The sequence below is a fragment of the Gossypium arboreum genome, chromosome 7 (genome assembly GCF_025698485.1).
Source record: "Gossypium arboreum isolate Shixiya-1 chromosome 7, ASM2569848v2, whole genome shotgun sequence".
Classification (NCBI taxonomy): Eukaryota; Viridiplantae; Streptophyta; class Magnoliopsida; order Malvales; family Malvaceae; genus Gossypium; species Gossypium arboreum.
The window spans coordinates 34,319,404-34,325,403 of NC_069076.1; positions in this window are offsets into that span (position 1 = coordinate 34,319,404).

The following is a 6,000-nucleotide window of genomic DNA, read 5'->3' on the forward strand; positions in this document are numbered from 1 at the left end:
AACTTACCATTTGAGTTTAAGACATATCATGGCCACATCATATCTTATTAAATCAACTCATTATGTCCTATTATGATTGAATTTACTCAACGTTTAATCACTTAAAACTTACCTCGGATGTTGTCGAACGATTTCGGTGGCTATTCGATCACTTTTTCCTTTCCTTTATCCAACTTTGGTCCTCTAAGCTCTTGAGCTAATTCAAACAAATTTAACTTATTAAAGTCTCATTATGCTAGCTTATGGCCGAATATGACAATGAATTCGATAGGTCATATGGCCACCTTTAGCTCAAATACAAAATGGTCATACGCATTTTTAATCACATTAAGCAATTTAGTACAATTAATCAAACATTTCCTCATGTGCACCTTTATGACCAAATACACACATCATTAACCTAATATCAATTAACTAAGCACTTAACAAATTCTCCTTGAGCCGATTGTCTAAGTCAAGATAGGATCATCATTATGCTTACCTATAGCCGAATGTACAACATCAATCTATGTATTCATTCGTGTGGCGAACATGCATGTCTATGTTGAGGCCGATTGCATACTTAATACATTCTACAAGTATGGTCACTTGTATTGACCAAATACCATTTTGTTTCAAGTTCAAAACTTGGCTAATACACATATATGCACTATTAAAACATCCTCTCCATTCCATCAATTCAACACATGCATTACTCATTAATATACAAAATTATATTCGCCTTAGCACACCTCTTGTCTGGCCGAATTTTTCTCCATCTAGCAACATTTTATGTACTATGCCGAACCAAAAAGATCAAACACCTAGCTTAATCATTTCCAAAACACTTAACCGGCCTTTGACCAAGACTTTAAACAAAGTCTATGTTCGGCTATCACACATATGGGCATTATTAGTTCAAAGTTTTAACAAGATTAATTTCTTTGATCTTAACCTAAATGACAACCCCCATTGTTCATCTAGATTTAGCATGAAACAAACACCAACCAAGAAAACAACACCCATGGCCGAGTATCATCTTCATCACATAGCAAGATTTAAACCATGGGCTAGGTAGAACTCAAACTAACATCAAAAATATGCATGAATCTCATGGAACAACATCAAACTTACCTTAACCTAGCTACAAGCATGGCCGAATCTCTTCAACATTTCCTCCTCCTAAACACCAACCAACCGAACATGAAGCAAGAAAATCCTCTTCTTCTTCCTTCCTCCTTAGAATTTTCGGCCAAAAGAAATGTTAAAGGATGGACACTTTTTTTTCTTTGTTTTCATCACCCTCCATCTCCTTATTTTATTACTAACCCTTTATTTTATTATTTCTAACATAAACCATTAACACAACATGTTTATGACATGTTTTACCCATCACCCTTTATCATGGCCGGCCACTAGTAATTAAATGGGGGAAATTGACATGCAAGTCCACCCCTTTGATTACATGCACTAATAGATCCTTATAGATTAACCTATCACATTTCAAAAGTGTCACACATAAGTCCTATTAACTAAATTCACATGCAATTAACTAAACCAAAGCTTAAAACTTTCACACATTCATATTCACATATTTTAGACAATAATTATCATATTCAAATAATTCGGTGACTCGGTTTAGCGGTCCCGAAACCGCTTTCTGACTAGGGTCACTTTAGGGGTGTCACAACAACACTTAGGAAATTTTCTTATTTTTGGAGAGTCACACACCCGTGTGGGTACGCCGTGTGATCACACACGCTCGTGTCCTCAGCCCATGTAACTCTCTTACTATGATGTCATCAACCAAAAAGGTCACACGACCAAGTCACATGCCCATGTGCTTAGACCGTGTGGCGAATTAAATTCCAAAAATTAAGTGTAGACTTCATGTAATATCCTGATTTTGGGCCTAGCTGGAATAGTGGTTTTGTGACCACAAAATTCGAGATAGAAATAATTATTTTATAATTATTTTGAGGTCTACGATATGATTGCATGATTGTGTGAAAATTTCGTGAAGAAATTTTATGCATAAAGTGCTTAAATTGAAATTAGGGACTAAATCGAATAATTTGTAAAACTTGCATTCTAGAAGTTTCTAGTATGAAATTGTTTTGAAATATTAATTAGGAGGTCTTAAATAGAAATTTTACCAATTTCTAAGTCTATGGACAAAAATTGGACATGGATGGAATTTTGGAAAGTTTAGTAGTAAGGGCATTTTGGTCATTTAGGGTAAAATAAATTAAAATACAAAATTAAAAGCCAATTTTGCTCATCTTCAACCCCATGGCCGAATATAGCAAGGAGAAACCATGGCTAGGGTTTTCAAGATTCCAAGCTCGATTGTAAGTCCGTTTCTAGCCTCGTTTTTAATGATTTTTACGTTTTGGAGTCCCAGAGCTCGATTAAGCTTATGCTAGCAATAATTCAACCTAGGGTTTATATTTGGAAAAATACCCATAGGTGAAATTTGTGTATTTTGGTGTTTTATGATAGAATATGAGGTTTTAAATTATGTTAGACAACTTGTGCTACTCGGTTTTAAGCGAAAACTAGCAAAATGGCTTAATCGGTAAAAATACCTAATAGTCATAAGTACATGTTAGAGTGAGAATTTGATGTTTCCATACAAGGGAAAAATGATCAACATGTCATAAAACATAAGAAAATAGGCTGAAGTTTAATTTATGAGCTTTGGGGCAAAAGTGTAAATATGCAAAAGTTTAGGGGCAAAACTATAATTTTGCCAAAATATGATTTTGGGTCAATTTGAATAATGTGAGTCCTAATTAGACTATATTTTAAATGATAGAGTAAGGAAAACTGAAATTAGGGCTAAAATGGAAAAATACCAAGTTGTGGGACGAAATGGTAAAAGTAGCCATTTTAGCATACTGAGGTAAGTTCATGTGTAAATAATGTAGCATAATTGTTATTTTTAAGTTATTGATGTTAATTATATGATATGCTGATTTTTTATCGTGAAATATTATGCTTTGTGGTTAATGTTGAGTAATATGCAAATTATGTTTACTACTTGATAAATATGAATTGCTACCGAGTATCGGCCCGATATTCCATGGAAGACGGCAATGTGAGATCGAGGAAAAAGCCCGTTTGAACCTTAGGAATAGACTAGGATACAAGTGACATGTCACTAGGATGGTTGAGCTTCCGAACTCGTTGAGTTGAGTCCGAGTTCACTTATGGATGCGAATGTCCGAACTCGTTGAGTTGAGTCCGAGTTCGTGAAATGTAACCAGGCATCCGAACTCGTTGAGTTGAGTCCGAGTTCACTTATGGATGCGAACACCCAAGCTCGTTGAGTTGAGTCCGAGTTCACTTAGGGGCGGGTTACATGATTTCTTGATTACATATGAGGCACTTATGTGCAAATTATCTGTGTATCCGAGTTGTATTCCGATGTGTTCAACGGGTGAAATTTCTAGTGAAATGAAAGAACACTTAAGATGCAAGCGACGTTTTGGTAAGTGTTGTGAAATGGACACTTTGGACAGGTATGTTCTTAACCCTCGGGTTGATAATAGATACAACAACGATAAGGTAGTAAGATGATGAATGATGTTTAGAAATATGATGTATGTTTTGGTGATACCATGCTAAAGTTGTTTGGTATATTTGTATTGTTATGTTACTTGTTATTTACATATGAACTTACTAAGCATTTATGCTTACTCCCTCCTCTTTATTTATTGTAGTTTTGAACAAGCTAGCTCGGGAATCGGGACGGGTCGAAGGTTCGATCACACTATCCAAAGGACTTTCATCTGGGTAAATGGCTTGTAAAACTTAAGTATGGAATGTATAGCAATATATTTATTTTGTGTAAATAATTTTATGATATGGCCATGATTGGTTGAGAAAATGTTTGATATTGATAAGTCATGGTGATGGTTAAATTTAGATCATGTTTGATATCATGGAAGTTTAATAGGTTATCTAGTTCATAACAACTCATGAAGAGATAAAATTTGCCTTAAAACAGAATATTGCTGCAGCAATGACATGAATTTGAAAAATCACTAAAAATAGTATAAATGGAATTAAATGATGAGAAAGTTATGAAATTTAAGCTTAATGAGTCTATTTTCATATGGATAAAAAAAAACAGGCATATAAATTATACTTTATGAGATATTTGAAACCTTGTGAAACAGGGCTAGAGTGATTTCTGGATCCTCTGTTCTGACTTTAAAAATTCATAATAAATTGTAAAAAAATAATTAGAAGTCATTCTTTATATGTACAGATTCCTTATTGAGTATAGTTTTAAGAGAAATAAACCTAGTAGTCATTGAAATTCTGTATAGAGAGATATCTGATTTGTAATACACAGATGTCAGAAAACAGGGGAGACTTTAACTAATAAAATGTACTAATTGGCCGAACCAAAAATTCTAGAAAAAAATTAGTAAATAGATATATGAGTCTAGATATAGGGAAAATTTACAGATCTTGGTTTTGAGTTTCTTAACTCGAGATATGATTTTTCTTGTAACTGTGACGCGAGTAGCTAGAAAGCTGTGAATGTAGAAACAAAAGATTTGAAGTTCTTAATTTGATAAATTATGTTCGGTAACTCCTCAAGCTCGAATCCAGCGACGGTTTCTGGCGTGCGGGCGTTACACTTCACACGGCCTGGGCACACGCCCATGTCCTAAGGTTGTGTCCTTTACATGGCTAAGACACACAACCATGTTTCTGCCCGTGTGTTTACTACTAGGCATTCTGTTTTACATAATTAGGGTGCAGGGGACACACGGTCGGATCACACGCCCATAGGGCAGACCGTGTGTCACACACGGTCTAGACACATGCCCGTGTGTCCAATCATGTGGACAATTTCTAGGCTATTTTCCAAGCTAATTGCCACCCTTAAACACTCACATACTCCATTCTATTTCATAGCATGCAATATGGCACTTTTTATCACTCAAGCATTCACATTCAAAGTTAAAATTATGGCTTAATAATTTCAACATATCACCTATTCAAACTATCATGCTTCCTATGGCATTCCACACCAATTTCATATTTATCTAACATTTTTGCTAATCTCTTTTTAAGTTATACATTTGTACCACTTTTATTGCTTACACATTAGCCATATTCCATACACCAACATACATGGCATTCATCACACTCATTAACCACAGGCAACTATAACCACAATGAAGCATAATCACATTTACATGCATGTATCAGTAATTAGGGTTACATCCAAACTAATCAATATGAGCCACTTCTCATGGCCATATACAAAATAACCATAATAGCATCATGGGCCAACACATTTGGCTAATTAATATGACACATAACAAAAAGACCAAGTCCCTATACATGCCATATCCAAAATAATGAAACTAACTATACCCAAATGTTTAATTGATAGTGTGATCGTATCTAAATAATGAAACTAACTATACCCAAATGTTTAATTGATAGTGTGATCGTGTCTTCGATGTCCTTCGATTCCTGAGCTAGCTTTGCAGAACTATAAGAGATGGAAAAGAAATGGGGGTAAGCATAAAGCTTAGTAAGTTTACATGCAAATAAGGTGCAACTGAAACAAGTAATAATCATACACATAACATCATGAACATAATCTTGTATTTCATCAAATCTCATAAACTTGTTCTTCTCATATACTTATACACATGATCTTAACACGAGCTCATCATATTTCATGTCATTCACAAGAGTTCGATGTACATACCTGTGTCCGCTTGCACATAATAGCTTACTTTCTTGTCATGATGCAATCGTCAAGATTACTCATCAAACCTCTCTTGAACTACCCATTGAACCCTCGGAATACTATCAGATACATCAGAAGCTTGCACCTAAGTGCCTCATTTGTAGCTAATGCTACTTCATATCTCAGATCACATGTTGCTCGTTTACGAGCTACTCACGGGTTTGCTTATGCAGGCTGTCAGGTATTTGCAACACATGCTGGACTACCTCACCATTAACAGTATATACGAGACCAAT